Raw genomic sequence first — 13,486 nt, 5'->3', positions numbered from 1 at the left:
TCTTGCACATCCCTAACTATTTTCCCTACTGTTTTTACTCTTTGTACCCCCTTTTTCACCACTTTCCTATCGACCCCTTTTTCTTTTCTTTTAAAGAAATTACTGCCGGTGTAAGTGGGAGTAAGCACTTTTAAGCAGCAGTAAGCGGGAATAAGCCTGTTTGTGCGGGTGTAAGCAATGTCTACACAGGTTAAGCAATTCAGGAGCTAACTGAGTATAACAAACAGTAACCATAACTTAGTAGTGCTTACCGTAGTGCAAACCCGCTGACAACTGCTCAAAAGTGCCTTAATCACACTATATCCAATGGCTTTTGTTCTGCCTAGCGACAAAATAAACAGCGTCTGTTAGGATCAAACCCAGAACCCTAAACACCATAGCCAAAGTGATCTACTACTAAGCCATTACAGATATACATGCCTTTGATGTACTCACAAACATATCATCCAGTCCAGTCATTCAACAGTACAGAGAATGTATTCCAACATGTTGCTGTATCTGTGTGAGTAAATATATTAATGTCTAAACAGGTACAACATATTGATATGCGTGTATATATATATATATATATATATATATATATATATATATATATATATATATATATATATAAATATATATATAAAAGAACAGCAAGCTTCAAAGCGAGACCTGACCAACGTAATCCACAAACTGAAGAATGCCAAGTACGTTATTGCAAAAGGACTTTAATCAAGGAACAAGCGCTTTCGCTCGGCTAAATACCGAGCTTTCTCAAGTTGAAAATGGATTTTATATAAACATATAAACATGCAAATGCCTACATCTATAGATATATATTTCCACATCTACATGTCTAAATATATATGGCAAGTTATATATATATATGTCAGTATATATATATATATATATATATAATATATATATGTATAAATATATATATATATATATATATATATATATATGTATATATATGTATATATATATATATATAGATATATATATATATATATATATATATATGTGTGTATATATATATATATATGTATATTTATATATATGTATATATATATATATATATATATATATATATATGGACATACATCTGTAGGTAACAATGAGGAAATAAGAAAAATATATTTGTCCTCATGCAATGTTAATGGGATTGTGAGGCCCCACGCAATATACATCTGGTATGAATAGGTATACCCCCCCCAGTCAAGCACGTACTCCGTGTAATACAGAACTAAGTGTTGCAGATCCCATAACCAGGACCAGACACAACATGGCCATCCCTAGGATACATATACACAGACACATATATGCAGATACAGGTATATATTTATATATATATATATATATATATATATATATATATATATATATATAGATATATATATATAGATATATATATATATATATATATATATATATATATATATATATATATATATATGTAACTACACATACACACACAGTGATATGTACAGTAAGTTACATATGTAGTACATGCACACAATATGGAGCAGCCAGTATCCCTACAGTCACCACCTTACCAACTTGAGACTATATGAGCCACCCATACAAATGACATTCATAGCCTGCAACACATACCCACAGAGATATCAAAGAGTATAACACCACACACGTGTACATAAATGAATGTGAAAGCTTTATTTGTGTACTATGACAGTTGTACATGCCATGTAATATAGCTGTTTAAACACTAACATTCATATGAACAGTGCAATGCAACTGTGAAACAGGTATACTAAGACAGTAGTCTGGAAAGGTTGACATATGTTTCTGTCCAGGCCGAGGCCTTCAAGTAGTAGAATAGTAATGATAGACTGGGCCACAGCATACCAGACAATCAACAGTATGGAATGGAGATGTATAGGTCAGCAGCCTCTATCTACACTCTGTACACAATCCTTAGGGGGTACAGACCCCAGTTGACACAATAGGATGTATCTGTTGCATAACAAGGCATACCTGACACCATCACAATCACACTGACAAACAGAACATTCCATATGGCAGGAGGCAGTAGGCCTGCATTTACACAAAGTGGATTGCGTGGCAATGTGCATCCAGATACCTTAAGGCAGCTTACCTCAGATACCCATGCATGTTGTAACAGCCTAGGTTAGTCATGGTGCACCCCCCCCCTACACTCAATAATACTGGGACATATACCACTGTTACATACACTGGCTTCTGTAGTGCATTAGGGCACACATGTATTGTGTAGGTGAAGCCCACACATATATGGCCCCAACCCCCCAGTATGTGTGGGGGACACAACAGCAGTGAAGTGATGGCTGGAATGACAGCATGACATACACACAGCCCACAACATAACAACCCCTCACAGCATGTCATATGTGCAAAGCCTGGTATGTAGGTGGAGGAAAGAGGCTGGAACACAGGCATATATATGTAAAGCTGTTGTCATATAGTAAGCGAGATATGTACATGTGTATATATCTATATGGATATATGTATAATTATATATACATATATGTTCACCATATGTCCTGCTCATGGAGTGGAGCCCTACCTCAACCCCACTAGTCCCAACCTCTCAATGCAAGGGGATGTCACATATGTATTGCAGGTATTTGTAGACTACTGTAATAGAGATTGTCTTCACAGTAATGGTGTGTGTGGGAGGCCACATCTGCTGTTAACATGTGCACCATTGGCTACTTACAGACATCTTAAGTTCATCATAGTACAGTACCCCTGCTAGCACAGTAACACCCCTGTGGACTACAGCTGTGATATGGCCAATATATGTGAACAGTCTGACACACTCTGGTCAATCCAGGGGTATACACAGAGCCCCTTCATGCAAGGCATGTGGACCAGGCCTGTCAATGTGGATGTTAACAGCCATGTAGATGGGTATAACTCGCACATACTGGTATACATTTCCCCCATAGGTTATGCATTCATACACCCCTGTCTGTCCTGACACATACTAACCACTGGTACAGAGGTGTCATGGTCACATACTATCCACTAGTTAGTGACATAGCTCTGAACAGTATCCCACTGCTTTGTCTGACATACATGACTGTTATAGTGGCCCGGCAGCAGTACATCTGTCAAGTATCTTGACATGACATCTCACTGGATAAGAACAGTAAGCTGCTAGGCATGTAACAAAGCACAGTGCAGGCTACAGGCAGACTGACTCAACACTAGGCTACATCTTCTATGTGGGAATACACATGTGCCTGCATAAATAGCAGGGTCTACAGGCATGTCACATCACAGAGTAGCAGACACTTGTGTGAAAGTACATAACCACAACCAATGTGAACACAGCCACAGCCACATATGGTAAGCTAGCATAGTGTTACAATATATGGACTATCTGATGTACACCATCCTCATATGATCCACTCACACAACTGTCCTACATATACTTGGCCACTACACAGTATGGTCCGATGGCTGTCTGTGGTTTGGGACATGTGGGCCTTCACCCCTACAAACATATAAATTAATAGAGTGACATACAGTAGATCAGCATGTAACATCAGATAGAACAGGACCAAGAACAATGACATCTACCACAGTCTCTACACAGGCCAAGGTATATATGTACTATACACACACTGTCGACAATTACAGACTTACACATACCTTAGTACTGTACACACAACCACAGAATTCCAGGGCTATGTCCTCAAATATAACCCCTACTATACATAGCATGTGTAGCAGTCTGATATCTCACTGGCTTATCAGATATGCTGTCAATGAATATGGTGTACAGGACATATGCACCCCCTACTGCATGACATATGTACAAAGCTTGAAAGAGTTGTGGCCAACAGTACGGGACTCTGGCTAACAAAGGTAACAGATGACTGCAAAATGGGAGTCAATATGAGCCTGACTGTACTGCATGATATGTTACTGATACCAGCCTGACATCATGCAGGTGGGATGGAGTATTGTTAACATCTTGTGCCCTTGTCGTATAAGGTCCTGGTTATGGGATCTGCAACAGTTGGTAGTGTATTGCAGGGAAGACATGTCTGGCTGTGGGGGGGGGTACCTATTTGTGAATGACGTATGTTGTTTGTGCCTGTCAACCCAATTAATGGTGCATGTGGACATAGATGTTTCTACTATGTTCCCACTTTATCTACAGATGTATGGTGGTATATACCTATATAGATGTAAATATCTGCTTACATAATGTGAGTATATATATATATATATATATATATATATATATATATATATATATATATATATCTTCCTATATCAATATGTTGCATCTGTTTAGACATTAATATATTTTCACACACACATACATGTACATGTTGGAATACATTCTCTGTACTGTTGAATGACTGGGCTGGATGATATCTTTGTAAATACAGCAGGCTTATGTATATCTGAGATGGCTTAGAGTTAAATCACTTTGGCTATGGTGTGCATGGTCCTAGGTTCAAACCTAGCAGAGGTTATTTATTTTGTTGCTAGGCAGAACAAGGGCCAGTGGATACAGAGTGATTAAGGCACTTTAAAGCAGTTGTAAATGGGTTTGCACATGTTTGCATGGAGGTAAGCACTGCTAAAGTCTGGTTACAGTTTCTTATACTCAGTTTCTGAATTGCTTAACCTGTGTAGGCATTGCTTAGCTCCACGCAAACCCGTGCAAACCTGCTTACAACTGCTTTATAGTGCCTTAATCATTGTGTATCCAATGGGCCTTGTTCTGTCCAGCAGCAAAATAAACACCTCTTGCAAGGTTCAAACCAAGGAGGCTTGCACACCATAGACAAAGTGATTTACCACTAAGTCATGACAGATACAAGCAGAGTTGATGTTTTCAGAAACATATCATCCAGTCAAGTCATGCAGCAGTACAGAGAATGTATACCAACATCTAGATGTATGTGTGTGTAACTATCTTGATATCTAAACAGATACAACATATCTAGATATGTATATATATATATATATATATATATATATATATATATATATATATATATAATATTAATTTCTAAAACTATATACATATATATCAATATATATGCACATATATACATGCATATGCCTAAATCGACACATATATGTGTCTACAACTATATGTCTACCTATACACAGTACGTTACATATGTGTACGCAGATATATATCTATATAGGTATATAAGGACATAGTTATATATATGTTAGCAGATATATATATATATATATATATATATATATATATATATATATATATACATATATGTATATATAGGTATATATGGCCATACATCTGTAGATAGCAATGGCAGATTAACAAATATACATATGTCCGCATGCACCGTTAATGGGGTTGAGAGGCCCCACACACTATACATCTTGTACGAATAGGCATCCCCCCCACAGCCAAACATGTGCTCCCTGCAATACACTACCAAGTACATTCTGCCTCCCATAGATCATGTAATATGTGGAAGCCATCAACATCCCCAGGATACAGATACACAGACACAGATATACAGATACAGATATGCATATATATATATATATATATATATATATATCATGTGACTACACATGCACATACAGATATATGTACAGTGCAATGCATATGTAGAAGGTGCACACAATATGGAACAGCCACTATGCCTACAGTTAACACCTGAATAACTGGATACTGTATGGGCCACCCATACAAATGTCAATCATTGCCTGCAACATATACCCATAGAAAGGTCATAGGAAAGACACCACACACAGGTTTGCAGAAATGAGAATCCTTTAATTATGTACTATAACAGTTCTATATGCCATGTCATATAGCTGCTCAGATACTGACAACCATATAAACAGAGTACTGCAACTGTGAAACAGTTGCACTAGTACAGTAGTCTGGAAAGGTTCGCAACTTTTGCTGTTCAGGCCAAGCCCTTCAAATTGTACAATACTGAAGACAGACTGGGCCACAGGATACCAAACAATCAACAGTATGTACTGCAGGTGTGTAGTTCAGCAGCCTTTATCTACACTCTGTACAAACTCAGTAGGAGGTAAAGATTTTTTGTGATGATGGGTTGTAACTGGTACATAACAAGGCATAACTGACACCATCACGAGCACACCTACAAACAGAACAGTCTGTATGGCAGGAGGCAGTAGGCTTGCAGTACCCCAGTTCATGTAAGTAATGTCAATATAGGTGAAGTATACGGTACTGTACATCCAGATACCTTGTGGCAGCTCACCCCTGATACCCCCACATGTTGTAATATGCTAGGTCATTTATGGTGCTCCCCACCTACACTCAATGATACAGGCCCATATACCACTGTTACATACACTGGCCTCTGGAGTGCATAAGGGTACAGATGTATTGTGTAGGTGACGCCCACACATATATGGCCCCAGCCCCACTGTATGTGTGGGGGATACAACAGCAGTGTACTAATGGCAGCAATGGCAGTGTGATATACTCACAGCCCACTACAGAACAACCTCCAGCAGCATCACATATGTGCAAAACTTTGTATGTAGATAGAGGACAGAGGCTGGAACACAGGCACATATGTGGAACACTGCTGTCATACACTAAGCAAGGTGCTGGCGTTACAGGATACTCTGCAACATACCCTTAGTCAGGGAATTGAGGTCAGACACAGAAATGGGTGTAGCCATGTACTGATAGCATGCAACATACACACTGCCAGTGTAATATCTGATACAGGACCTGTGTGGTGGACAGACAACACATGATAGACATACCTCTGTCCAGCAAGAGGATAGGCCCACAGCAGTGAACTATGCAGACAGACTGCATTCCAAGGTACACTAGTATGTACACACACACACATGCCCTGTAACACTAGTGCTATGCAATTCATAACACAACTCTACTCACAGTCTGTCTGTAGTTCCTGATCCTCCTACAAATATGTGGCCACTCTGAGTGTGCAGTTTCTCCTGTAAGAGGTATTGCTACCTGCTCTCTGTAACACTGATACCCACACACAGGAAGGATGTCCAGCACACAGGAAATGTAAAGGGACCACACCCACATGCTGTAGGGATTTATAGTGGGTGGTTGCCATGACAGTTCTAATTGGAAGTAGTACACGTGTAAATATATTTATATATATATCTATATATCTATATATATATATATATATATATTTATATTTATATGGATAAGTATATGTACATATATTTCCACCATATGTCCTGGACTTGGAGTGTAGCCCTACCCCAGGCCCTATAGTCCCAAAGTCATAGTGCAAGGGGATGTCAGGTGTGTATAGCAGATATATTACTAGACTATTGCTACTGTCATTGGGATTGTCTTTGCAGACATGGTGTGTGTGGAAGGTGACATCTGCTTATAACATGTGTGCTACTGGCTACTGACAGACATCCTAAGGAAATCATTGTAAAGTACCGCCGCTAGCATGTAATGCCACTCTGGAGTACAGCAGGCATATTGGCCAATATATGTGGAACTTCGGACACACCCTGTACAGTCCAGAGGTTTACACGTAATCCCTTAGTGCACAATATGTGCACCAGGCCTGACAATATGGATGTAGACAGCCATGTAGATGGGTATAACACATAACAACTGGTATATATATGCCACCATAGCTTTTTGGATTCACACACTCATGTCTGGCCTAACAGATAATGACTGCTGGCACAGGGGTGCCATGGACACATGCTACCCAGTAGATATTGACATACATCTGTACAGCATCCCACTGCTCTGTCTGACATACATGACTTTTAAGGGAGGCCCGGCAGCGGTACATCTGGAAAGTATCTGCACATGACATATCAATGGGTAAGTACACTAAGGTGCTAGGCATGTAACAATGCACTGTGCCGGCTGCAGGCAGACTAGCTCAACACCGGCCTACCTCTCCTATGGGGGAATGCACACATACCTGCATATATAGCAGGCTCAACAGCCATGTCACAGCACAGGGTAAGATACACGTGTGAAAGTGCATAACCACAACCATTGTGAACAAAGTCACAGCCACATATGGTAAGCTAGCATAATATTACAGTATATGGACTATCTGTTTTACACCATCCTCATATGTGCCACTCACATAATGACCCTACATATACTGGGCTGCTACGCAATTTGGTCTGATGGCTGTCTATGGTATGGGACATGTGTGTGGATGGCCCTACAAACATTTATGGCATAATGGTACAATACAGTGGGGCAGCATGTAACATCAGATAGAAGGGGAGCTAGAACAATGAAATCTACCACAGTCTGTACACAGGCTAAAGTACATATTAACAATACACACACTGCCAACATTCACCATCACTACACAGACCTCAGTACTGTACAAACATCCACAGAATGTCCAGGTTATGTCATGAAATATAACCCCTACTGTACATGGCATGTGTAGCAAGAAATATAACCCCTACTGTACATGGCATGTGTAGCAATCTGATATATCACTGGCTTGTTATCAGATATGATGACACTATTTATGGTGTACAGCACATATGCACCACTTCATGCATGACATATGTACAAAGGTTGACAGAGATGTGGCTGACAGCACATACACAGGGCCAGTATAGGCATGTTGCTGTGATAACCTCATTAATTTACCATTGTAACGGGGTTTGTTGCAACATATGTCCTATGAGGGATATGAAGTCAGTAACTATCACAGCCTTCATCATCTACAGACTGCAATCCTCACACTGCCTTCTGCATTCCACAGATACATGCACCATGGCTAACACACGAAACCAAAGGCACAACAGTGCCCAGTTTGCAGATGATCCTGCAGATGGGGATTCCTCATATACATGGAACTGACATGGCAGGTATTGCAACATGTACGACAGGCATATCCAGACAAACACTGTTAAACCAACATTACTTCAAATGCAGTATAGTGTCACTTACAGTCTGTAGTGAGGTCAGGCACATCCCCCTCCTGTTTGTTGGCCTCTTTCCACAGTGTATGTTGTTAGAGGTAAATCCCGAATCCATCTGAAATGCTGTTTGTCAAACAACAGATCTAGTTCCTGCTCACAGTGACTGAAAAGAGCCAACACCACCATGATGTTCCTAGGTATTGGAGTGTTTTTCCAGGCAATTGCCTATGGGAATGTTACCACAGCTGTTCCACATGCAGTCAGCTAGAGGTGGGCTGCAATTCATGCAGAGGCCATCAGCTGATCATGACCATCACTTACAATACACATGCTGCTGCCTAAGCAAAGCAGGTGTGGATCTCCACATCCACCAGAGAGGGAGTGAGGGAGGCAGACAGAGGCAAATCCCAGAGAGGGGTGGGAGAGTAAAACTGAAGCATGTTTGTGTCACACACCTACCAGCACAGGGTATCAAACCCCAGATGACTATGTCATACTATTACAGTTCGATGCTGTTACTGGATGCACCGCATGGGTTACCTGCTGTGGAGCACTTAGAACAGATATGTGATGGTGAGTGACATCTGCAACAGGGATATGGTAGATATATGGTAGGTGACATACACGTGCCTGTCTGCATGAACAGGTGCCAGCATCAACACAGGCATACTGACACAGGGACACACACAGACAACACACATTGACACACTTGGCAGGGACAGGAGTGCAACCCATAGTAGTGGGATTGCCACAACACATCAATGTTCAGGTATCACATGCACTGCATGGGTCATATGGAGGTTGTATGGGCACAAAGTATGTGGAGGTGTCAGACATAAGACAGCATACTTCAGTATGCCCTGAGGGGTTGCGGTGAGTGTGGATGCAGACATATGCACCACACAACACACACACACACACACACACACACACACACACACACACACACACACACACACACACACACACACACACGGTGCCATTTCTGACATGCATGGGTGCATGCCTGCACGAGTGTATGGTGGTCAACTGTGCCAGCCGGATGTACAGGGGTTGGCAATGGGTATTCCTTGGCATCAGGCCACATGACAATGGTCTGCATTGTGGCTCAGGCCTGTAGTGTCTGCATTTGCCCACACAGGTGGGTATTGCATTCCCCATCCAGTCACCTGGGTGACTTTTGTGTGTGGCCAATGCTGTGCATCACTTGCCATGTATGTGTACCTTAGTCCATGACATAGATAGTGTCTGGGATGTGCACACCTCCCACATGCATGTACAGTGATATGTGGAACTGTACCTGGGGTTTCTGCCCATGTTGTGAACACAGATTATCATCAGATGTGCCAGTCTTGGCCACCTGTGGCAGGAACTGGTAATGGGCAGCAGGTTTACCTGCACCTACATTGATAGCATGCTAACAGCATTCCCTGATGTCAATGTCATCTCTTCATACAGGGCATGTTGTCAGGCATGGTATGTCCATTGTGAGTCACATGTGAAGGCACCACAGGTGGTGCAGGTGTCCATTGGGGAACATGGAGGTGCACTGTCTGCATGTACATGCATATTGGACAGATGGGCAGGGTGACATGTCCTCTTTAGCCCACTACTTTCACAGCATAGTTACTATCAGTGGCCAATATGCAGTGTACTACCCACATATTGGCTGTTGCCTAGGCATGTGTGTGCGTATGATACATGGGTTGAGTGTGTGCTCTGGGTAATAGTGGGATTGCTAACTGTGATTGGCTGGCCTTATTGTCACATGTATGGGTATGGCTTTGCACCCCAGCCTCTCAGCTAATTTACATCTGTTATCCCTGTATGGATGACATTGTGATATATAGTAGGGCCACCATAAAAGACATAAGCAAAACCCCCTCCACATTGCCCACAGGTGTCACACACTCACAACCACCTCTACACAGGATACAAGTTACACACACACACACACACACACACACACACACACACACACACACACACACACACACACACACACACACACACACACACACACACACACACACACCTGTCTTGTCCGGGAGTAATTACTGGAGTACTTCTTCCCTAAAAGTGTATTTCACAATGAATGACATCAGCAGGATTATCAAAATAGGGCATTTCAACTGTACTGCAAGTGACTAGCCTAAAATGCATTGCTCCCTACACAGACTGTGAGACGCACACAAAACATCCACAACTGACATGTGGGGGTATAGAATCCCTGACTGAGGTCAATATCAAACTACAGCATGGAGCTGCTATAGGATGCACCACAGGGATTACTACAAGAATCCTTCCCCAAAGCTGTATTTCACAATGAATGACATCAGCAGGATTACCAAAGAAGGGCATTTCAACTGTACTACAAGTGACTAGACTAAAATGCATTGCTTCCTACACAGACAGTGAGACACATAAAATACATCCACAACCAACACATGCGGGTATAGAACCCCTGCCCAAGGCCTACATCATACTACTACATGGAGCAGTTATAGGTCACTCCACAGGGATTACTAATGAGCTTTCTCCCCAAAGTTGCATTTCACACTGAATGAAATCAGCAGGACTGCCAAAGAAGGACATTTCAACTGTACTGCAAGTGACTAGCCTAAAATACACTGCTCCAGACACAGACATTGAAACACACACAAAACAGCCAGAGCTGCCATGAGTGGAGATGGAACCCTACCACAGTTCTAAATCACACTACAGCAGTATTCAGTTACAGGATGTGCTACAAAGATTACTGAGTTACAATCTTCCCAGAGGTGTATTTCTTGGTGGGTGACATCAGCAGCCTTGTCAAAGTTGAGTATATGAATTCTAAGGAGTGAGAGTATCCTAAAAGGCATTGTTTTTTACTCAGTCAGAAACAAACACAGATACACACGCACATTTGCCAGGTCTGGGGTTGGACTGGAGCTCTACTTAATTACATTATCACACTAAAGCAGTATGCAGTTACAGGACACGTGACACAGATTACTAGGTTATGATTTTCCCAGATGTGTATTTCTAGGTGAGTGACATCAGCAGCCTTGCCAAAGGTGAGTATATGACTTGTATGGAGTGTGAGCAGCCTAAAAATCATTGCTTTTTATTTAGTCAGACACACACAGATGCACACACAAACACAGTTGCCAGGTCTGGGGTTAGAACACCTTCCTAATGGCTGTATTACACTACAACAGTATGCAGTTACATTACGCACTATGGAGATTACTTGGCTTAAATTTTCCCAGAGGTGTATTTCTAGGTGAGTGACATCAGCAGCCTTGCCAAAGGTGAGTATATGATTTGTATGGAGTGTGAGCAGCCTAAAAAGAATTACTCTCTACTCAGTCAAACACACACACAAACAGTTGCCAGGTCTGGGGTTAGAATACCTACCTAACTACTTTATCACACTACAGCAGTACACAGTTACAGGACATGCTAAGGAGATTACTAGTTTATGACTTTCCCAGAGGTATATTTCTAGGTGAGTGACATCAGCAGCCTTGCCAAAGTTGAGTATATGATTTGTACAGAGTGTGAGTAGCATAAAAAGCATTGCTTTCTACTCAGTCAGACACACACACAGATTCACACACAAACAGTTGCCAAGTCTGGGGTTAGAACTATTACCTAACTAGTTTATCACTACACCAGTATGCAGTTATGGGATGCACCAGCAGGCTTGTCATAACACTGCTATGGGGAGGGCGGTGTGTGCATGGGCCATAACCCATTCATGTAGGGGTTGACATGCCATATGTGAGCAGACATGGGGTCATATGTCACAGGTACGTGTGTACAGCTACTAGATGACTACTTCCTTGTACAGTCATGTTGCACAGCTGGCACGTGCACCACATAGTCTGTCATACTGACAGATACTGGAGGCTAGTATCTGCAGTGAGTGACATCTGCACCTCATGTGTTTGGGGCCCTTTGGCTGTGTGCTGGGTGGGACAGGCCTGGATGGCTCCTTGTCATGGTCACCCTCTTCCACACATCTATGTCCATCTACCTTTAGCTTATTATAGTGTGTTGTCCTTACATATATGTCTCTATTCCTATCCACTGTGTGTACAAAGCAGGAGTGGTGCATACTGACTTGTGTCTGCACTAAGAACTGCGACTGCCAGATATGTCTGGTCCACTGGTGTTTGCTGACATGGCCTTCATGTGTTTAAGTGTGTGAGCATGCCCAGTATGACCTTTCAGTATATTGCTGACTGATATTGCCTTCATTCCTCTAGGTGTGTGAGCATGCCCAGTATAGCCATCTGTATTGCATGTGTGGATCAAGTCCAGGTAGTTTGTACTGAGGTGCTGACCTTTGTGTTGTACACCGACAGGTAGCATGCTGTGTCTGCAGGGTATCCATCGGTCATTTGGCATTCACTGTTACTACATTTCTGCATAGCGGGGGGGGGCATCTGACTGTTTCTATATTTCTACACAGGAGTGGGGGGGGCACACCTGACTGTTACTACTATAAGTGTACGTAGGATGGGGGTGTACAAGTGTCAGGTGCTAGGACTGTACTGGCATGTTGGGTACTTCATTTCAGTCTGTAGTCTTACCTATCATGCTGGCTAGA

The sequence above is a fragment of the Protopterus annectens genome, chromosome 5.part0 (assembly GCF_019279795.1).
Source record: "Protopterus annectens isolate FY-2018-M chromosome 5.part0, PAN1.0, whole genome shotgun sequence".
NCBI classification, from domain to species: Eukaryota; Metazoa; Chordata; order Ceratodontiformes; family Protopteridae; genus Protopterus; species Protopterus annectens.
Note: the sequence above shows the minus strand (reverse complement) of the source record.